Raw genomic sequence first — 24,120 nt, 5'->3', positions numbered from 1 at the left:
TGTAATTGTCAAATACATATAGCCAACTCAAATTGGTATTCTTTTGTATTTAATTCAAAATCGTTTGAAACTGGTTGAGCAGTCCAGTCCAGATGGGTAATTTACATCTAATGTAACCAACCAATTTGAGAAAAAAATACCCCAAATTCTATATGCATATCAATTGCAAAATATTATTCATTTTTAATTTTTAATAAATTTTTTTATCCAAAGTGTATTTGTTTATGTCAGCATTGGTGGATCCCGGGGGTCCGGGGGTTGGAACCCCCTTTTTTGGACGATCAATGCATTTGGATGGGCACATGTGGTTGGAACCCCACCCCCCCCCCCCCCCCCCCCACTTTATCCTGTGTTAGGACCCACCCTTTTAAATTGGCTGGATCCGCCCCTGGTCAGTTCAAAAAAGGTTTTGGTTATTGGCACTCCCGGAAGCTGTATAGATATGGCCCCGCCACAAAATATATAGATATTCTTATGCATTTGTTTTGTTTACCCTTACTGCACTGGTGAGGGATTGTATTTAAATTTTAACAACGTTCTACCTTAGCAGAGGATTTGTGTCAATTACCCATTTTTATATAACCTTGCGTATTTTTAAAGTGTTAATAAATAGGACATTCGTCCTTGAGAGTTAGAACAATTAGTTTCTTTATTATATTTCAGAACCTTTAAACCGATATGTAATACTATGTTTTAGCTGAACAATAAAGTCACGAGTATTTTTGAATATGGTTTTGTAATAACATCTATTGTAAGGTGATCTGTATAAGTCAAGGCGTAGTATTGGATGGTAATGATTTACAATAAAATAGTGCAATCATGATATGATAATTTTTTACAGCATTCTGATTTATTCACCTCAAAATAAATGTATTTTTATAAATAAAAATTATATAATAAATTGAAAAAGTCAAAATGTTTTAGCGTATCTAAATCTTCCTTTTTGTTTATAAATTTCGTACAAAGGTGTGCATTTTTCCAGGGATGTATTCAAGCTTTAAAATCACTATATTTGTTTATTCAATCTTTAGCATATCAACCCAATCGTTATTTTTTTATCATAAGGGGAAGGAAATTGCTTGAATCATTTGGACAGTCCAACGAATTACTGTTTAGTTCTGATTAAAAACACTCCTGCATCTCTATTAAGCGTGCGCCATTTATGAGTTACAGCATTTAGCGTTGTCAGTTTATTTGCGATCTATGAGTTTGAATCTCACTCTGGTATCTTTCGCCCCTCTTTTTAAACTGATTTCAAACAAATATACTTCACTGTGGGTTAGAATTCATTAGCTGTCAATATCCTATAGCTTTACAGCTGTTGGTTACATTGATATTTTACAATCCTCATTGAGGCTGGAGCACGAGTGATGTTTTATTCAATTCTATTGATGTATAATTTGTATGCAAGAGTGACAACCCTTTGTACTATGTTCTTATTTCAAACAGTATTACTAATCAATGCGTTCATTAAGCAGGTTCATGATTTTATCTTAATTTTAAATCATTACATTGTCTGTTAATTTGCTAGATCTGAGTACTATCACTGGTTTATTAAAGAAATGTATTTATATCTATAATTCTTTATATTTGTTTTATAAGGACCTTTTTCATTATTTTTTAAATATTACTTAGTTACATTTACGTCCGATTGTGTTTTTCATGTGTGTGACAGGTCATGGAATACACCTTTATCAATAAGTTACCAAGTTTGACCACACAAACTACTGTGGGTTACAGTTAATTCACCTGCTTAAAAATTAACATGACTTTAATAAAATTGAGAATGGACATGAGGAATATGCCAAAGACACAACAACCCGACCAATGCTTATAGAATAGCCGATGGCCACCGATAAGTCTTCAACGCAGCGATAAAATCAAGCAACGGAGTTGGTCCCTAAGTAAAATTGTATAAATATAGATTCTTACATTGATATCAGTGGATTATCGGATTTATCCAATCGAGATAGTTAAATTATCAATTTTAAAGTCCGAGCCTCTATCGAGATTGGATAAATCCGATAATTCACGAGAATCTGTTCTCTAATGTTGAAAAAACTAAATTTTCATTTTTTAATTAAACTATATCCCCTTCGAATGCCTTCCGCTTTCCAAAAACTAAAGCATGAGTTGTCAATTTCATTAACACCTGTTTATTTTAATTCATCCGATGAGCTGAAAAAAGGTTATGACCCTTAAATTCATCCAATCATCATGAGATTACTGGCAACCACACGTTGATTAAATTTGTTTATACAATTGGTTCGGAAAGGTATGAATTTCTGTAGAATTAGAGAAACTTCGAAATATGTAAATGAACTAAAAATTAAAAAAAACATACAAGAATAACAAAGGCAAGGAGCTTCTTACTTTAGACAGGCACAAAAATGCGACGGGATTAAACATATTTTATGAGATACCAACCTTTCGAATTCCCGTATACATCTAGCCAATGTAGAATAAAGAAATACATAGTGATAGACAGAGTAAAACTCAGTCCAAAGATCCTATGGGTGAATCAATATTAATACCAAAATATACAATTATTAATGACCAGACAACAATATCGTAACCATATCCTTTCCGAGTAAGTCTGTTTAAAGGTTTGGTTAGCTTTAGATGTAATTTCCGACATTTGTGTGCTTTGTAAAGAACATTACCATATAAGATTGGATGTGAAAAACCTGAACGTATACGATGTCGGCATGTTGATTTATATTTACGAATGATGTCCTTGTACTGATGATAAAGTTTAGTAAATGCTTTTACTAGTTTGTGGTATTGAAACCCCTGATGTAATCATTTTTCAGTAATACAGAGATTTCTTTCGTTGAAATCAAATACGTTGTTACATACAAGAGCAAATCGAACAAGTTGAGATATATAAACACCATAATATGGTGACAAGGGAACAGCACCATCTTAAAAAAGACAAATAACAATAGGAAATGAATAATAAATCTCTTTTATAATAAATTTTGGTAATGTTTACTTTTAAATCCGTATTATGATAACATATTCAAAAAGAATACTCTGTCTTCTTTGATTTGAGAGACAATATTCAGGTGAATAGCACTTGATTTATTCTGCTATCAAAAATATATTGCGTTAAGATGTTGTCCGCAATATATAATTTCCTACAGCGTTGAACCTGTAACTTGTAAAACATTCGTCGTTTTATATGATGTATTCAATTATGTAGGAATTCAAATGAAGCGGATATGCCTGAATTTGTACGAATTTGTATACACACAAACTTTACATTCGCACTAACATCAGAACAAAACAACATCATAGCCACCACTTTATTCCAGATACTTAAAACTTATGTCAAATGCTTAAGTGAAAAATTATGATTGGAACCTACATTAAACAATTTACCTTTTTCGAAAAAGGTCATAAACAACACTGCATTACATTATCTCCCCATAATGATAAAATGTTGGGAAACTTAAGCAGAGTTAACTTACATTAATCACAGAGATGGGATAGCCAACAATATTTAAATACATGTATTAGCTTAATTAACGATAAAACAATGTCCCACTAAAGATATATGATACTTTATTCAAATATAAGGACTTTGTTAGCTAAATCTACTTATTTTATTTTATTCATGATTTTTCAAGACAATAGATTAACATGCTAGATAAATTTTACGTTCTATTACAATGTATCTCATGAATTGAAAAGAGACGAACACCATATGATTTGCATCTGGGTTTCTTAATTGTCCATAGTCATACAATTGGCTATTACTTAATATGTACATAGAGTAAACGCGCATTATTTCCATCGAGAATCTTCAACAAGAATACTCTATTGAAATTTACACTATGACTTTCTCATGTAAGTTCTATGAGGTTCTAAAAATGTGAAATGTCCTTATTCTAAACCTGTTAACTATGAATGTTTACGAGTATTCGAGTAACGCTCAGTAGTACCGAGTAACTAATACAAAAACAATACTCAATTAATCGGTTTCGCGTTGACTGAAAACCCATTTTGTATCTTAAAAATGTGCACACGATAATCGTTTTCTTGTCAATCAATCAAAATTATGGGTTATAATGAAACATTCACGTTAAGTAAATATTAACGAGTATAAATAAAGGTTGCAGTAGAGTAACGCTGTTCAATAGTCATAAAATGATAAAGCGAAAATCTAGGGTAAAAAACCAAAACCGGGGAAAACACATCAAATGTAAAACAACGAAACAACAATGAACTGCTAAAAAAAACGCCAACATACACAGAAATGAAATATTTGAAAATGACTTTAATATTCCAGACTTTGTACAGGACAATTTTAAACAAAAATAGTTGGTTGAACCTGGTTTTATGACTAGCCAAACCTCTTGCCTTTATGGCAATGTTACAAATATCGCAAAAATAACAACATTACATGAAAGGAATAAAATACAAATTAACACAAGAACACGCAGGAGAGAGAAATACATAAAAAGAGATAATAATGTTTATCGGTTTACTGATAATACAGGTTTAATAAAAGTTAAAATTCTGCATTTATTCTCTAGTCCCCCCTTTTGTCTTTGCATTCTGAACTTTGACCGTGTCTGTCACGTGACGTTGTCGTATTGTGACGTCACTTCTAAATTTTTTAACGTTTGAACGGGATGCTTGTTCAATCCCACCCACCTACCCCGACATTCTCTTTTTTTGGATAATTTTTTCTGCTGTTGTTTTTTATGTTTTTCAGGTATATCCTTAGTGAGATTAGGAAGACCGGAAACGGACCCAGCAGTAGACAATTGATTTTTGGACTAAATGCAGTGTGGCAATTATTGTAGAGAATGAACTTTTCGACTCCTTATAATAACGCAATATTGCAGTGGTTGTGTCCAGTTTTATCGTGAACTGTTATTGATATTACACGTTTTTCTGAATGTTTTTAAATTGAGGATGAAATATTCTTATACAAATACTTGATACTGATTTGAAACAGCCAGTGCTAGTTTTTACACATTTTACAATATGCTGATATCTTGATGGTGGACGTTTACTAAGAAAGGAGAAAACTTTAATTTCTAGAATTCAACTATAAAAACATATTGATATATGCGTTTCCAAAGACGGATTTATTTTAAATGCATTTTTATATTTTTCACTGTTTGTTAGTATTCTCTTTAATAAAACAGTTGTCGCAGTACTGGTGCAGAGGCGGGATCTGGCAAGATTACAGGGGGGTCATGATCCTATAATTCTACGTTATACCATATGTTCAAAAATTCTCCTGTGGTACCACAGGGAAGTTGTGCTTTTTTATAAACGGCTTTCTCTTGTTTACCAGAGCGGCCGGTTCGTCGTACATTACAATATGCATGTAAATAACGTAATAAAACATGTATTTGGAAAATGATTTTTATGGTCCTTAAAATATAAAATATAAACCACAACGATGTTAGTCAGTTGTATATGAAGATAAGATGTCCCTTATGTACTTCAATCTTATGCATCATACACTTGAGATATTCATTTATTACAAAATTCGTCGAGTAGATACTTATTATCGTATTGCACTTATTATTTTGTTTAATTTAAAGTATAGAGGTAATCTATGAAATGGTATTTTATCTTAATGATTTCCTCTGAATAACCAAACAAATTTATTTGTAGTAAATCGGTGTTTTTAAATTGGCAACAAAATGGTTAAAGTACGACTTGATACAGGAACGAAATAAACATGAATGCCTCCGTCATCAGGGTAACTGTCCATCTGAAGACTATTTTTGAGTCAGTATATTGATTTTTCGACTGCAACTAGGACATCATCCAATATTAATTGTCACATGTGAAAGAGGACGAAATGTTCTATACTCCATTTGGTTTTTTTTTTTAGAAATTCAGAAAATTAAATGTTTCAATTAGTTTTTGAAGAATTTCAAATCCTCTCTTTGATATGCACTCTCCCTTTTACAGCAACTATGGAGAGGGATTATCGCTCACATGCGAAAAAGAAAAAATGTAAAGTACTAAACCAAGAGTTCCAAATGGTGAAGTTGAAATCATCCCTTCATAAATTTTACGGACGCCATCACAAGTTGGTTGACGGTAATGGAATAACCGTTTCACAAATGATATTGGATATGTTCCTTACGTCGCAACTACAATCCCCTTCCCTTTCATGAATGTGACCTACCGAATAAGACTATTTATCGGATTTGTTATAACATGAGCAACACGACGGGTGCAACATGTGGAGCAGGATCTGCTTACCCTTCTGAAGCACCTGAGATCACCCCTAGTTTATGGTGGGGTTCGTGTTGCTTATTCTTTAGTTTTCTATGGTGTACTAATGTTTGACTGTTTGTCTTTTTCATTTTTAGCCATGGCGTTGTCAGGTTATTTTCGATTTATGAGTTTGACTATCCCTCTGGTATCTCTCTTGGTCTTCTTTCATGGTTTGGGATTAATAGTAGTATTGATTTAAATTGATTTTGAAATTACTGATTTTTGTACTGTAATCCCGAGGATGTTGTCCTTTTTTTTTAAATAATTCTGGTGGAATCATCTATATAAAATATGTTCGGATAAGCTTTTACAAAAACTTGTTTTGTAAGTGCTTCATAGTCTTGCTTTATATTTTTAACATGATATGTAGAATAAATGTTTAACAATACCAACAAAAAATTTCGACAGCCATCCACAGATTTTATATAGATAAAACCTTCGAATATATTTTCTTATATTTAATTATAAAAGTTATATCAATATAACAAAAGGATGAAAATCTTGTACATGTTCAGCATGACTGGAAACTGGATACTGATGGTATGCACGTAGAAGCATCTGTAAAACTGCTACAATGTAAATCCCGCTTTGCAGCCTGATTTTTCCATACATGACAAATAAGAAAGTTTTGCCATTTTTTAGAATGAATGAAATACGTCTCATTCATTATGTTGCGAGCGAGGTCGATCTGAACCTTTGATTCCAGATAACGAAGTGTGCGAAGCAATCCCGAATCTACTATGGCGTTACTGACTTCAGTTGTGTTCGGAGTTCCTCTAATGTCATCAAGATCGTATCCCCAGTAGCAGTGTTGTGTCGGAAGTACATTCTTAGAAATAAATCTTACTGTTTCGAATTTGTTTCGGAAAACGCTTCCTTGAACTTGTTGGTGAATTTTACAAACGGCCTCTCGATTATGAACGGCAGTTTTTATGACGTCAATATGTGAACTTAACTCATTGCTATTACATAATGGGACACTCGTATAAGTGCGATCATTTGTGAGACCAAGGCGGATTAGGTCGAGGTTATGACCCCAGTAACATATGGTTGTTGGTAGCACAGATTTAGAAATAAACTGCAGAAGTTCAAATAGATTTCTAAACACTTTGCTTGTTCTTCTCGGCATATACAGCTTATGTCTTTTAATAAAATGGAAAATAACCACTGGACGTTTCTGCTGTCGTTGTACCATTCTCTTGATTGCATCTAAAAACGCCTCCGTTTTTTTTACTTCTAATATTTTAACCTTTAGAGACTCAACATTGTGCGATAATTTTTGTACTATTGGTTGTAAGTAAAGTTGTTGAAGAGTTTTTAAGTTTCTTAGATTAGAACGACCTAGAACTGCTGGATTGTAACACCTATTACTGGCGTGGCCGTAAAAATTTGCAATATAATAATAAAGAGAATTGAACGTGGACTCGTATGTTTTCCCTTTTCTCGATATTTCCTCAAGATACTTTACAACAAATTGACAAAATTTACTCTGAAATGTTTTCATATCGTTGAAAGCACTCTCAAGTTTTGTCCTAGCCCGATATAGAACGTATTTGTTTTGCCTTAGTTGGTCTCGTATGTTTTTCTCCGCTAAGACGCTTGTAACTACATCGACAATGCCAAATGCAAATGAAAAAACTGCACCGATCCCAGACATTGCTAGCGCAATCGAACTGGCACTTGCTGCGATAAGTGCTGGCATTTCCATCAAGATATTAAGAGGTAGTAGTCTGATATTAATACCAGCAGCCTTTAATGCTCTAGATAGCCAATCGTCATATTCAGATAATAAATTAGTTAGTTGAGGAAAATCATGTCCTATTGATCTATACGCTTGAACCATGGAAGATAAACTTATATTGAGGGTTGTGTGCAAATCCGGTATTTCTATTATCTTCTCTTGAATTGTTTGTATTTGGTCATGGATTTTATCTACAACTGATTCAAACTCTTTTGGCTCCCCATATTCTAACAAGAATCTGTCCTTGTCATTTTGCAAAGATGTTAAAAGCCTCTTAATTTCGTCTCTACAATTTATAAAATAAGAAATGTACACGATCTTTAGTATTTAATCTTAATATTTTTCATGCATAGTAGTTTTAGGAGGATCAATCATGATTAAAAAAAATCTCTAAATTTTTTGTTCCGTTTCTAAAGTCCGTCAGTATATATATATTTTCCGTAGGTCTTCATCAATTAGTAAAATTTGCATCTGTATATTAAATTATAAAAGGCATTGGAATGACAAAATTAAGGACATAAACATCCATTTGGTTTGTTGTTTTAGTACTGAGTTCTTTTTTTCTTTATATAACACATTAATTCGTTCATTTATAGTTTGATGCAAAAAAGTTTATTTCTACAAAATTAAAAGTACCCCGTTTACTTAGTGAATTGCACATGGTCTGCCTAAAATACAGCAACCACCAATATCACAATTAAGGTTCATTTCAACAGGTGAAAAACGTTTGGATTGTCTCAGTAAAATTGTAAGCATGCTTTGATATACTGTGCGTACATCCCTATGTCTGTTACATTTTTTGGTTATTTATTTTTTTTTTTTTTCTATTCGTAAGAATAAAGTGCTTCTCCTGTTCCGAATACTTTATATATGTTAACATGTCCGTAACGCTAATTACAGATGACTGCTACTTCATTGAACAGACAATATTTGACATGGACATGCTTAAATACAAACTTCCCTGACTTTTGCATCACTTTGTATCCGTCTTACTTACCAATAATATGTGTTTTTCGTGTTAAACTCCGATATTGTCAAATTTGGGTTTTTTTTGTTATTCATTGTACATTATACATTCACAGTTGAATTTGCCCTCTTCTTTCAAACAAACATTTTGTCTTAGATGCATGATTTTTTGTATTAGTTGTTAGTGGCTTTGAACTATAGTTAGCTGTCAGTAACTGCGAGTACTCTCAGATCAGTATTTAGTGTCTTTTTGTTGTTGAGGTTATTTGTTGTTAGGAGCCTCTGTTTGTCTGTACTACATATCACAAGGAACAAACACTCTAGAGGCAGGCAAACTTTGTTCATTTATGGTGCATTTCACACACAAATCACACAGGATTGAACGATAAATCGTTTGTTTACCTGCACTTCATACTAGTACGCCATAACACATACCTTAACACAAAAGATCATATTTGGGTTTCTTGTAATACATACCTCATAGAACAAACACTTGGATAATACAGACATCCTCTTGTTGCTTGCACTGCATGTAGCGTTGTTGTCGTTACAATTGTTGTTACCGATACTGCAGCAAATATAGCCGTACTTGAGAAGAAAATAAAGATGAGGAGAAAACAATTTAAATTTAAAAGAATGGAATGCTTATGACTTATTTGTCTCTATTGTTGATATTTTTAAAACGTTTATTTGGTACTTTTCAAATGTCAACTGAGGCCTCGGTGGCCAACTGGTTTAAGTAGTTTTTCGTTTATGTTTATCAATCAATACGATACGCACGGTCATGATAACATCATGTCTTATAGCAATAATGTTAATCTGTTAACAAAGTTACGTAGTGGAACATTAAAGTTAAATATTGAAGTTGGCCGTTATAATAATATTCCTAGAGAAAATCGTTTATGTGAATGTTGTAAAATGTGTGTTATTGAAGATGAATACCATTTTGTTCTTGTTTGTCCATCTTATAGATCTGTACGAACACAATTTTTACCAAAGTACTATTGTCATTGGCCTAATAATATCAAACTATTAAATTTATGACAAGCTTCTAGTAAGTCTCTCACGATCAAATTATGTAATTATGTAAAAGCTGCATGGAATATTCGATCTCATATAGTCTCATAACTTAATTTATATGTCATGAGGTCTTTCCACTTTTCCGTGGAAAGACCTATTGTATTTCTTCTGATTATTATTATTAGGTCTTTCCACTTTTCCGTGGAAAGACCTATTGGATTTCTTCTGATTATTAGGTCTTTCCACTTTTCCGTGGAAAGACCTATTGCTTTTCTTCTGATTATTATTTTTTTTTTTTTTTTCTTCCGCCTAATTTTTTTCCTTCGCTGTTTTTTTGTTTTGCAAGATGTCGCTTAGAAATTTGGAATATGATATCGAACAGTTTATACGCTTTTGAAACCAACTCTGCTAAACCGAATACTTTACCATATAAGAGTTATCTTCCCGAACACTGTTTTTCTTGTTATCTCTAAGGCTTCGCAACCGTATAAGAAACCGACAAATTTATTTTTTCAAATTGCTCGTTACATCCTCAGGATGTTCTGTTTTATTTTGACTGAAGCCGTATATAGATTCCATATGAGAGTTTTCCCCCCTTTTATGTTTGATATTAGAATATGCATTTCTAACTGGTAAACCATAAGTGATAGAGGCCTAGGGTCTTTTGATTTGAGGTCCTTGGTTCAAAAAAATGAAAATTAGGTCAAGGTCAAAGGTCAAGGTCATGTTCAAAATTTTGAATTTGGCTTGTTATCTCTCATTTTTAGAAATCTTATAAGATATCGACAAAATATTTTCACACAATTGTTAGTCGCGACATGTAGTTACACATAAATTTTAGTCGAAAGGATAAGTAGATGTTTGATGCGAGTTTTCCCCCCTTTTATATCTAATATCAGTTGTATGGTAATATAACTCATAAACAATATAAAGTAAATACCTAGAGTCTTTTGATTTGAGGTCCTTGGTTTATGACCTTGAAATTGAGCTCAAGGTCATATGTTAATTTAACGTTCTAGATTTTGACCTTTGCTTTTACCTCATATGTATTCATGTTAAAGCTATCAGACTTTTTGCATTAGGTTGCAAGCAATATGACGTTGAAAAAGCTAACCGGAAGTGACCTTTTGTAAACCGGAAGTAGCTAATTTTTGTAATAAATTGTTGTAAAAGTATGTAAAACCATATATTTTTGGAATCAGCGTCAAGTAAACTATAAGACAATACCGGAAGTAACATATTTTGAACCGGAAGTAGAAAATTATCTCCCTTATTTATATCTTCTTGTGTAGAAACCTTATATTTTTTGAATCAGCGTACAATAAGTTGTCATTTGACGTTGAAATTGACATTTAAAACCAAATTTAAATATTTTCATATAAAAAAATCATTACTGGTGGAAAGACCATCAATGGTTCTCTGAACAATTGGTTTTTAATTATTATTTTTTTTTTTTTTTTTTTCTTCCGCCTAATTTTTTTCCTTTGCTGTTTTTTTGTTTCGCAAGATGTTGCTTAGATTTTTGGAATATGATATCGAACAGTTTATACGCTTTTGAAACCAACTCTGCTTAACCGAATACTTTCCCATATAAGAGTTATCTCCCCAAACACTGTTTTTCTTGTTATCTCTAAGGCTTCACAACCGTATAAGAAACCGACAAATTTATTTTTCCAAACTGCTCGTTATATCCTCAGGATGTTCTGTTTTATTTTGACCGAAGCCGTATATAGATTCCATATGAGAGTTTTCCCCCCTTTTATGTTTGATATAAGAATATGCATTTCTAACTGGTAAACCATAAGTGATAGAGGCCTAGGGTCTTTTGATTTGAGGTCCTTTGTTCAAAAAAATGAAAATTAGGTCAAGGTCAAAGGTCAAGGTCATGTTCAAAATTTTGATTTTGGCTTGTTATCTCTCATTTTTTGAAATCTTATAAGATATCGACAAAATATTTTCACACAATTGTTAGTCGCGACATGTTGTTACACATAAATTTTAGTCGAAAGGATAAGTAGATGTTTGATGCGAGTTTTCCCCCCTTTTATATCTAATATCAGTTGTATGGTAATATAACTCATTTACAATATAAAGTAAATACCTAGAGTCTTTTGAATTGAGGTCCTTGGTTTATGACCTTGAAATTGAGCTCAAGGTCATTTGTTAATTTAACGTTCTAGATTTTGACCTTTGCTTTTACCTCATATGTATTCATGTTTAAGCTATCAGACTTTTTGCATTAGGTTGCAAGCAATATGACGTTGAAAAAGCTAACCGGAAGTGACCTTTTGTAAACCGGAAGTAGCTATTTTTTGTAATAAATTGTTGTAAAAGTATCTTAAACCATATATTTTTGGAATCAGCGTCAAGTAAACTATAAGACAGTACCGGAAGTAACATATTTTGAACCGGAAGTAGAAAATTGTCTCCCTTATTTATATCTTTTTGTGTAGAAACCTTATATTTTTGGAATCAGCGTACAATAAGTTGCCATTTGACGCTGAAATTGACATTTAAAACCAAATTTTAATATTTTCACATAAAAAAAATAATTACTGGTGGAAAGACCATCAATGGTTCTCTGAACAATTGGTTTTAAATTATTATTATTTTTTTTTTTTTTTCTTCCCCCTAATTTTTTTCCTTCGCTGTTTTTTTGTTTCGCAAGATGTCGCTTAGATTTTTGGAATATGATATCGAACAGTTTATACGCTTTTGAAACCAACTCGTTTTAACCGAATACTTTCCCAAATAAGAGTTATCTCCCCGAACACTGTTTTTCTTGTTATCTCTAAGGCTTCGCAACCGTATAAGAAACCGACAAATTTATTTTTCCAAATTGCTCGTTATATCCTCAGGATGTTCTGTTTTATTTTGACCGAAGCCGTATATAGATTCCATATGAGAGTTATCCCCCCTTTTATGTTTGATATAAGAATTTGCATTTCTAACTTGTAAACCATAAGTGATAGAGACCTAGGGTCTTTTGATTTGAGGTCCTTGGTCCAAAAAAATGAAAATAAGGTCAAGGTCAAAGGTCAAGGTCATATTATAAATTTTGATTTTGGCTTATTTTCACTCATTTTCAAAAGCCGTATAACTTATCGACAAATTATTTTTACTAAATTGTTAGTTGCGACATGTGGTAACACGTAGATTTTAGTCGAAAGAGTACGTAGACATTTGATGCCAGTTTTGCCCCCTTTTATATCTAATATTAGTTGTAAGGTAAAACATCTCATTAACTATATATAGTAGAGGCCTAGAGTCTTTTGATTTGAGGTCCTTGGTTGATGACCTCGAAATTGAGCTCAAGGTCATACATGATCAAGACTTGGGACTTTTTAAATTAGGTTGCAAGCAATGTGATCTAGATAAAAAACAACCGGAAGTGACCTTTTGTAAACCGGAAGTAGCTATATTTTGTACTTCATTAATGAAAAAGTATATAGAACCATATATTTTTGGAATCAGTGTCACTTAAACTATCAAACTATACCGGAAATAACATCGTTTGAACCGGAAGTAAACAATTATCTCCCTTATCTATATCTTTTTCCATAGAAACCATACATTTTTGGAATGAGCGTTCAATAAGCTGTCATTTGACGGTACAATTGACATTTAAAACCAAATTTTAATATTTTCATATAAAAAAAGGTCTTAACTGGTGGAAAGACCATCAATGGTTCTCTGAACAATTGGTTTTTAATTGTATTTTACTATTGTTCTCTGTTGTCTATTTATGTTTTATATTATGTAATATATGTTGTTAATTTTGCCATGGCATGTCTATGCTTTGCAATAAAGATTCATTCATTCATTCATCATGCAAACTTATTAAACAGTTGTATTCAACTGACACATATGTTACTGCTAGAGCAAGGAACGCTAAAGAACGCCATTGCACAGTTTTGCGGTCATCTTGACACACTGTTCTATTTGCATTGAGAATCTATTTGTGTATTATTCTGTTTTAGTTTTTGTTGCGTTTACTTGAATTGTATTTTTGTCACGTATTGTCGTAATTTAACAGTATTTTCAATATTGCTATAAAAAAGCGGGAGATTTGGCTAGACATATAACCACGTTCTACTTTAATTTTTAAAAATATCCTATACTCAGGAAATCAGAAACTTGTTTAAAATTGTTATCAAAAAGTCTGTTTCTATGTATGACGGCGTTTGTTGCAGGTCTTTGTTTCTGTTGTTCCGTTGCTTTATTGTTATACTAGTAGTTGATGGTTTTGCTTTTTTACCCGTTGTAGTATTTGATTAATTGATTTATAATTATTGAACAGCAGTATACTACCGATGTCTATATCCGGTCATCAGAAGCGTTTTTCAAGTCTTTAATCTTAAGGTACAAGAAAATTCATTCGATTTGTTCTTTAAACTGTTTTGTCAAATACCCTATTGTGACATTGTTAAAAGAATTTTGACTTGTATAACGGGACATGCATAGCTGTAGATGCATACGCGGGTGACAGTTCCCGGAGTAAGAGTTAGTTCGATTCCTTTGAGTGTATTGTGATAAAAAAAAAAGTTTGTTTTTTTCGAGAGGGGTTATTTACTTATTTTGTATATTTATATATTGCATTTGAATACGATAAACTACTGTCATATGTTTTAACTAGGAAATGTTTGCTACTTACAAGATGAATCTCTTTTCTCTTACGCCTGAAATCCGATCTAAAAATAGAAGAAAATATCTATACAACTAGTATATACGGAAAATATTTCCACTTTATTTGATTAAATATTAATAAAAGAATAATGTGCGCGTCTCAAATTTAAAAAAAACATTAAAGCAAAAACTGATCCAACTGCTTATTCTTGGTACGTGATTTGTAAATTAAATCAAAAGTTTTAATACACATTACCTTCTTCACATTGCAAGCGAAAAGATTCGTCAAATTCCCATGTAATATCAGTTCCATTTTTGTTTGGTATCAACATTCCTGGAATTCCATCTCCAGGGAATGTAACATTTGAAGGTTGCACCATGGACACAAAACTACCATTGGTATTTGATTTTCCTTTAGAATAAAAAAAAAGATTTAAAAATTATTTCTGAAAAGTTACTGTTATCATCTCCATCCAAAAACTAATTAAACGGCCTTTCAGAAAAATCTTTAATATTGTTTTAGTTGTGTATATAAACCACGTTTTAAATAAGTTCTAACATAAATGGTCATTACTTACTGACAAATGATAATACTGAAAAATTATAAATACACAAATTCTGGTTAATAGATACAATTTCATTGTTTAATAATGTCTATTTTAGACATAGTTTATGGTGCAAAATAGTAAACTGAGACTTAACATACAACCACATTCAATATATTTAGAGATGCGTGTCGTTTTGTCAAAACTTTGAAGGCTGCTGAAATTATATGTTCAAATTAAGAAACTTTTGATGGGGTGAACCTTGAATTAACACGATTTACTTTTACAAAGATGCAGATATTAAAGATAAATACTTCAAAAACATATTAGTCATATCAGCATCTTATCTGTAAGTTTAATTGCTTTCGCTTTAGACTGCATTAGGCGGTTTTCATATTTGATGTAATATAATCAAAATAACTAACATTGTAATATGATGTAGTTGAACCTGTTTTGTAGTGCGTTTTTTAAACCGTGCACCACATATGAAAGATTTTATTTCGAACAGCTCAGTCGAACAGAAAGAAAAAATACAGCCTTTCCATATATTTCAATTCCAATTTCCCTTTGTAAGGAGTAAGTTATGAAAAGAACGTAAAAACAATTAAAAACCAATTGTTCAGAGAACCATTGATGGTCTTTCCACCAGTTAAGACCTTTTTTTATATGAAAATATTAAAATTTGGTTTTAAATGTCAATTTTAGCGCCAAATGACAGCTTTTTGGGTGAAAGCTTATTAAAAAAAATATATGGTTTCTATAAAAAAAATATATATTAAAGGGAGATAATCTTTTACTTCCGGTATTGTTTGATAGTTTACTTGACACTGATTCCAAAAATATATGGTTCTATATACTTTTACATTGATTTAGTACAAAAAATAGCTACTTCCGGTTTACAAAAGGTCACTTCCGGTTGTGTTTTTAAGGTCACATTGCTTACAACTTAATGCAAAAAGTCCCATGGCTTTATCATGTGTACATATGAGGTAAAAGCAAAGGTCAAAATCTAGAACGTTTAATTAGCATATGACCTTGAGCTCAATTTCAAGGTCATAAACCAAGGACCTCAAATCAAAAGACTCTAGTCCTCTACTTTATATTGTTAATGAGTTATATTACCATACGTATGATATTAGATATAAAAAGGGGGAAAACTCGCGTCAAATGTCTACGTACCCTTTCGACTAAAATTTATGTGTTACGACATGTCGTAACTAACAATTGTGTGAAAATATTTTGTCGATATCTTGTATGATTTCTGAAAATAAGAGATAACAAGCCAAAATCAAAAATTTGAACATGACCTTGACCTTTGACCTTGACCTCATTTTCATACTTTTTGAGCAAGGGCCTCAAATCAAAAGACCCTAGGCCTCTATCACTTATGGTTTTCCAGTTACAAATTTATTTCACTTATTTCAATACAAAAGGGGAAATTACTCTCATATGGGGTCTTCGTAAAGCTTCGGTCAAAATAAAATGTAACATCCTGAGGATATAACGAGCAATTTGGAAAAATAAATTTGTCGCTTTCTTTTACGGTTGCGGAGGAGATCTGATAACAAGAAAAACAGTGCTTGGGGAGATAACTCTTACAAAGAAAAGTGTTAGGTTAAACAGGGTGAGTTTCAAAAGCGTATAGACTGTATGATCTCATATACAAAAAAACTAAGCGACATCTTTTGAATCATTTTTACACCGCAACAAAAAAATTAGGCGGAAGAAAAAAAAAATAATCAGAACAAAATCAATAGGTCTTTCCACACGAAAGGTGGAAAGACCTAATTATATATTTATGAACTGACAGACAAAAAACTTTCAGCTAATCAGAAGACGTGTTACAGGTACTATTATATTAATTATTTCTCTGTCTTGGGTGTTCTTGCATTTTTTTTTTGACTGCATGCCCGTCATTAAATGTTGTCATTTTAGCACTATATTTAACATTAAGATAAAGCGTGAGGTTTATTTTTTGAGTTTCTTAAAATGTACTGTACCAACTCAAAAATATGGCAGTTGTTATCTAATAGTTAGTTTCTATGTATGTTGCATTTTCGTTTTTGTTTGTTGCACTTCAGTGTTTTGTTGTTTTTCTCTCATAGTTGATGTGTTTCCCTCTGTTTTTGTATGTAATCCGAATTTATTTTCTCTAAATCAATTTATGACTTTTGAACAGCAGTATATAATTGTTGTCTTTATTTACATTCAACAGAAAATTATGTTAAAATGAGATTTTCTTTCTAAGATGCAGATTTTTAACTAAATGATTTCTCACATTTACTACAAATTGTGTTTATTTAATTAATAATGGTTCAGTCATAGTACATACTTTTAAATAATGTTATAAATATGTTCACTACATATTCATTGTAAGACTATTGTTTTGCTATCTTACAATCCCGTATAGTTTCTTCAGTATAACTTATTTAAACAAGCATATCATGATTATGTGTGTTTTAGTATGTAATATAATTTAAACGGATCTTCATAAGTTTGGTCATATACTATGATTCATATCAATACTGGAACAAGTCATATATCTTAAGGGCGAGGGTAACGTTCAAAAGGAACATCCCCAGTATGCATATAAACTTTAATGCTGAAAGTTAAAGAAGAAAATTCACATATTCAAACATCTGATCACTGTTCAAATTAGTGTAAATTATAATGCTTCACAGGAGTTGCAGCAGTACATTTGCAATCAGATATTGCAAAAGACCACCTGATCTAGTAAGAACACTATTGTTTAATGATATTTTATGGCAGTTCTGTGTAGAGAATAGAAAAGTCAAGACTGTCAATCGAATAGTGTTATGTTTACATGATACATTATCACTTTTATAGTTTAATTGGCTTATAATTAATACTGATAGCTAGGAACTTATAATCATCAGATTATCGGATGTTTCTGTCAATAGATTATTGTCTGATATCACCTCTTATCATAGTTCATAGCTGCAGTATTCTGTTAGGTTTTATGGGCGTAACATTCCCATGGCATTACACTACTCTTTGTTTTATATATACTGATGTATTGCAGTGTGTAGGTTGTACTTTAATAAACATGTATACTCTAATGAAATAGCCATCACTGCAGCCCACGATAAATACATAACAAATAGAAAGGACCTTAACCGTACGGAAAGTAACACATCAAACAAGTATTTTACACGCCAACAATTATCAATTCCATCATTTCCATACATGCTAGGTGACTTCAGTCATTAACAAATTCTTAAAATATATTCATGGAGGTAATTTGATTTAACAAACAGGAAAATAAGTTGTAAAACTGTTTCTTATGGCAGAAATGAAACGATAGTTGACGGTTTTTCATGTAGTTTCATGTAGTTTAATAGCCGTTATACAGTAAGGAAGCTTAAGGTGTGTGGTAATGATATGAGTTGGCTCTCAGGGGAGCACACGACCATTAATGTAGCAGAATTGATGATTGTATTCTAACGAACTTCCATGTCGTTTAAAGTCATACAACTACTTTATTGTCGGATCTTACTTCAACTGGTCCTAACACAAAAACCTCGTCGCGGACTTAACGTGTATTTATATAGTGGGGCGTTTAGTTACTAGTTAATTTAGAAAATTTGATACTAGTACTAGTATTCGAATATCCACATTATTCATGTTGTCATTATACTTAATCAAAGTTATTAAAACAGGAAAAACTACAATACCTATTGCCCATGCGTTCAGTTCTGCCACAAAGAAAATCTCTAAGTCATTGTCGTTTATAGATTTGTATCTTGTTGTTAAGCCTGCATCTGGTCCTTGTCTCCGAAACTTTGCAAGAGTGATACCTTTGGGATATTGTTTGCCACCGGTAAGCCTTAGTGTATTGCATGCACCTGTTGTAATAGACAAAAGATTTATAATAAAACAATGCACATTCATAGAAATATTTTAATTATTATACATATAATAGCACGGAAAATAAACCTGCCAACAGGCCATCATGCTTTGATCGCACGTTATATTTCCATGCTCACAATCAATGTTAAATCCTGATTTGGTATATGATTTAAAAAGTTAAAATGTTAACGACTTTGTGCATTAAACTATACACTCTGGACAACAACTCGTGGTAATAAACATCAAATTTAACTTGAACTAGAGAACATCATATTCTTAGTCAAATAAAGACAACAGTAATATAATTCTGTTCAATATTAACAATTCGATAAGTCGAAAACAAATCCGGGACACAAACTAAAACTGAGGAAAACATCCCAAAACGCTAATTCGGCAAATAATATTAATGTTTCACTAAAACATTCATACCGTAATGAATAAATGCACTGTATTTCAAGTTGATTTTACCACAAATGCAAGGAAAACTACTGTAACTGAAATATTTTACATGAAATGGGATAGACAAACGAATGGACGCACAGACTGAAAAACATAATTTCAAGTTTTATGTTTTATGACACCTTCATCTCTACCTAATTATTGCTATTATATAACAATATTCATATTTTATTACAACAAAAACAACTACTGCTACTGCTAAGCATACTGATAATAATTACTGATTACGATATTGCGGTTAAACATATAGATACTTGGGGACCGGACACATTTATTTTATACCCTCTTCCTTTTTCAAAAATCACTTTATTTTGGGTTTTTTTTTATTTCAATTATCAAATGCGATTTTCTGCGATTTTCTGCGATCGTAATTTAATTTAAATGGTATCAATAAACTCACAGAAGGCTCATCCAGCGTCACTGATGAGTCTTTTGTAGACGAAACGCGCGTCTGGCGTATATATAAAATTTAGTCCTGGTATCTATGATGAGTTTATTTATCATTATATTGAAAATAAATAACTCGAGTTGATAACAGCCGATATTCAATTCTCACAAGTTGTTGGACCTATTTCTCTTATGGTTAACTTTCTCGTTGTGTAAAATTAAAAAATCCGCGAATAATTGATCTAGTTTTTTGCACAAGTGTGGCGTCATATGTCCGGTTCCGGTGTCAAACTTTAACATCGGACATTTTAAGTTTTTCGTTCTCTTCAGAATATTATTAAAATTTGACAAACAGAACATTTTTAAAAGTGCGAGTATTTTGTATATTATTGGAGAAATTAAATATGTTCGTTGCCATGTAAGAAATGTGTATCGTCTTAACCGTTAAAAGTAATCAATAATATAATGGAAAGCCAATAAAAATGCCGTAATATCGTCTCATAATGCTGGATTAAGCCATTCAAATTAACGCAGATTTTCGTATATTTTTTTACTTTTTACCATCAATTCATAGCTTTCATTAAAATATATACTAAAACGAACCATACCCACTGACTCAACGGAAGGAAACATCTTATAAATTAGGCATGTAATTCTTCCTAGAATTCACATGGAAATTTGTTTTTTTTTTCTTTCTATAACCTAAATAACTTCTTCTTAATTTACTTCAATAATCACTCCGTTGATGATTATTATAACTATAAAACTTCTCCTACTGCAATATTAAAATAAAATATATAATAACGATGTTGATGAAGTTAGTCATGAATGTTTTGTTTAAAAAGAAATGAAATCCGTACCACATGAAACAATGTTGTCGTCAATACTAATATTTTGTTGACACATCTGCAGTGAAAAAAGGCAAGATGAACGATATTGGACGCCTTGTTCATCACAAACCATCCCACTAGCATCTCCACAACCGTCAGTGGTACTTGCACAAACACATTCTATTCCATCGAATTCTTCCCAATCACTACAGTTTTCAGGAGTATCTTAAAAAATAGTTTCTATATTCTAGTATCAAGATATATGAAATGATATAAGCAATATCGTTGTAATCATTTTTGTTTTACCTATATTAATAAAACAAAATATTCATCTGTAATTAAAAATATCATTTAACCCTATTTGTGTAGTTATGAGTATTTCTAATATTTATTATAATATGTTTCGCATGGGAAAGAAATTGACAAAACAAAACTATTCATTTCCAGATGTGAATAAATTAATTACCTCGGAGATCAAAACATGTGAACAGCTGTCCATCGGTCCATCAAACACCGATATTATGAAACATTCAAATTAATATGCTTGTGAGTTTCGTCGGTGTTTCCAGATCTAATTTATTAATAAATTGACAAGTTCTTCATCGATTCAAAAAATCTGACTCAAAAGTCTAAGGTATTCATGCACCTGATAACTTCCATAATCAAGAGAATATTACATATGAAGAGCTGAGATCTATTTTTTTTTTTTTTTTTTTTGTAAGAATCGTTGCTTGTAAACCTCCTTATATGCTTACATTAAATTGAGTGTCTTGCACCTATTTTTTAGCAAATATCTTACCAGCTTGGTCGTTCTCCACATGATTTTTATACGAAACCCCATCCACTGTTAATGCCACAGCTGAAACAATATTATTAAAATGGCCATTGTTTATTTATTAAATAAGTAAGTGTATTTTCGTTATTTATTGTGTTTGGTTCACATTTTCAACCCACACCTTTGCGACACTTTCTTCTTAAATACCTTTACGACAGTTTACTAATTGCACTCCTCTACTGAACCATTCCAGATCAGACACGCTCACGTGACAGTCACTGATTAGTTATGTATTTAAAACACGTTAAAAAATAAAATCAAGATAATAACCAATAAAGAAAATATTCAAAAATCATACTGAAGTGAATAACCCCTGAGAATTAGTGTAATTAAAGTTCCGAATGTTTACAGGTATCTCAGTTTACAAGTTTTATTAGCAACAGCACCGTTGGTATAAGTATGAGTTGTCGTCAGTCAAGAAATCATTCATCTTGATAATGACTGAGAGGGTCTTGTTTGAATAAGAGTATTTTTAAAAGGTACGATTGTCCCTCCCTGAAACAAGATACCTGTATCTACGGTGGTCAATATTTTTTATTAAACAAGGCAGGAACAATTTTTTCAATATGTCTTTTAGTTTGGAATGGGGAATATTCGAATCAAGAATGGGACAGTACTTATTGATATATTTTAAATATGTTCCTTTGGCTGTATTTCCACTTTATAATTAGAAACTTCTTGAATATTTAAAGGAAATTAATTAAGAAAAAAAACGGAGAATGTGTCAAAGAGACAAAACATCCAACAAAAGTAGAAAACAGCACAATTCCACCAATTTTATGTCTGCAATGAAAGACGATACAGTTACAGGGTAGGTAATGACGTGAAATGCATTTTTTCGACTGTTTTTTAAACAGATAAATATACAGCAAAATGCGGTTTTTTTTAAATCATAAAAAACCTTGATAAAAATATATTATTTCCAAAGATTTGTAATACAATTGTTATACAAATGTACTGCAATTGTATGCATAAATATTGTCCATATATTTATACAAATTTAACTTTTAAAACAAAAGAAGTTAAGTATGTCTACCCATCTTAAATATCCTGTACCAAGTCTGAAAAATGGCAATTGTTATCGTATAGTTCGTTTCTGGGTGTGTTACATTGTCGTTTTTTTTTTTTTTTTTTTTGTTGCAATTCAGTGTTCCTGTGGTTTCGTTGTTTTCCTCTTATATTTGATGTGATTCCCTCAGTTTAAGTTTGTAACCCGGATGTTTTTCTCTCAATCGATGGATGACTTACGAACATCTACTGTTGAATTTTTTTTTAGGAATGTCCGATAAATAGAAATTTCTTAGAAAATGTCTTAATTTTCTACCCAAATTTTATATCTAAAGATGGCACATGAAGGTATATATGGTATACTGTTTATTACATATTTGAATTCAACAGGTGAAAAAAATAGCCTGTTGGCAAATGTGACTTATTTTTATGTCCCTTTTGGTCATAGTACTCCTCATTAAATGATGTCCTTGATGACAGCTCATCTTGGAAAGTGCTAGGGACCCACGAAATTTACACAGCTTTATTTTACTCTAATATTTTAATATATACACGAATTTTACTGCCTTAAAACTTACCGGCCGGATGTTCAAATACCAAAATTACTATCAACACAAGCCGATACGTCAATGTCACAGATTTCTTCATATTTTTCTCAGTGATGCTAGCCTTCACTGTGAAAAGGTAAACTGAAAAAAGAAGTGTTCATGATAAAACAAAAGACACATTAAAAAAGCAGGTTTATATACGAGGCTTTCCATGGGCAGATCGATATCAATTTTCATCCTGTTTTCCTGGTAAACAGCAATTGAAAAAAACCGGTTAATGTTAACATGTGATTATGACGAATGATAATCCCCCAAAAACAGTGAGTGGTTAACGTCAATCAAAGTTTAAGGCGGTTTTTTTCATAGGAAAAAATGGTGTTCTTCGAAATGTCGAAAGTCATTGTTATGTTATTCATTACTTGCTTCAATTTGGGGCGATTGAAGTTCCCTTCTGTTAAGACACTAATCTGTTGTCAATGCCGTTAAATGTTGATTTATTTATTTTTTTCATTTGATTGCCATGTGTTAGGGGGTATACCCAATGTAGCCTACTGTTCGTATATATTACTACATGACAACAAAACAAAATGAAAAAAAGGAATGTACTGATTATAATCTTCAAAGAAAGTCCACGTAGTGATCAAAATCTATGGATAAGCCAACTAGCTGGCTGGTATGTGCAAAAAAAAACATACGTGAAATATATCACTTGTTAAAAGTATAAACGCATTTCTGTGAAATTCGAATGTTTAGCTGAATGGTTAAAACAATAAATTACGTCTGAGGCAATTTTAGGTCCATATGAAACAGACGAGCAGTCTTTTATGTGCATGTCCAAAGTAAGAAGCATGTAATTCAATGTGCTTCGTTGGTTTCTGGCGTATATACAAAATTTAGTCCTGGTATCTATGAAGAGTTTATTTACAACCACTGGGTCGATGCCACTGCTGGTGGAGATTTATTTCCCCGAGGGTATCACAAGCCCAGTAGTCAGCACTTTTTGTGTTGACATGAATTATCATTGATATGA

The 24,120-nt window shown here is 31.9% G+C and overlaps 1 long non-coding RNA gene across 1 annotated transcript; it reads right to left on the bottom strand.

Annotated features, from left to right (window-relative positions):
- Positions 1 to 6,698: 6,698 nt before the first annotated feature.
- LOC143045091 (uncharacterized) lies at positions 6,699 to 23,259 on the bottom strand. The gene is made up of 8 exons (XR_012968859.1): positions 23,121 to 23,259; positions 21,499 to 21,558; positions 20,730 to 20,924; positions 18,849 to 19,019; positions 14,865 to 15,020; positions 14,637 to 14,673; positions 9,440 to 9,550; positions 6,699 to 8,282 (listed from the first exon to the last, which is right to left on the bottom strand). It is a non-coding gene; the product is annotated as an uncharacterized LOC143045091 (long non-coding RNA).
- Between the last annotated feature and the right edge of the window lie 861 nt (positions 23,260 to 24,120).

Source organism: Mytilus galloprovincialis, chromosome 9 (assembly GCF_965363235.1).
Source record: "Mytilus galloprovincialis chromosome 9, xbMytGall1.hap1.1, whole genome shotgun sequence".
NCBI lineage: Eukaryota > Metazoa > Mollusca > Bivalvia > Mytilida > Mytilidae > Mytilus > Mytilus galloprovincialis.
This window is presented reverse-complemented; position numbering and strand designations above follow the sequence as displayed.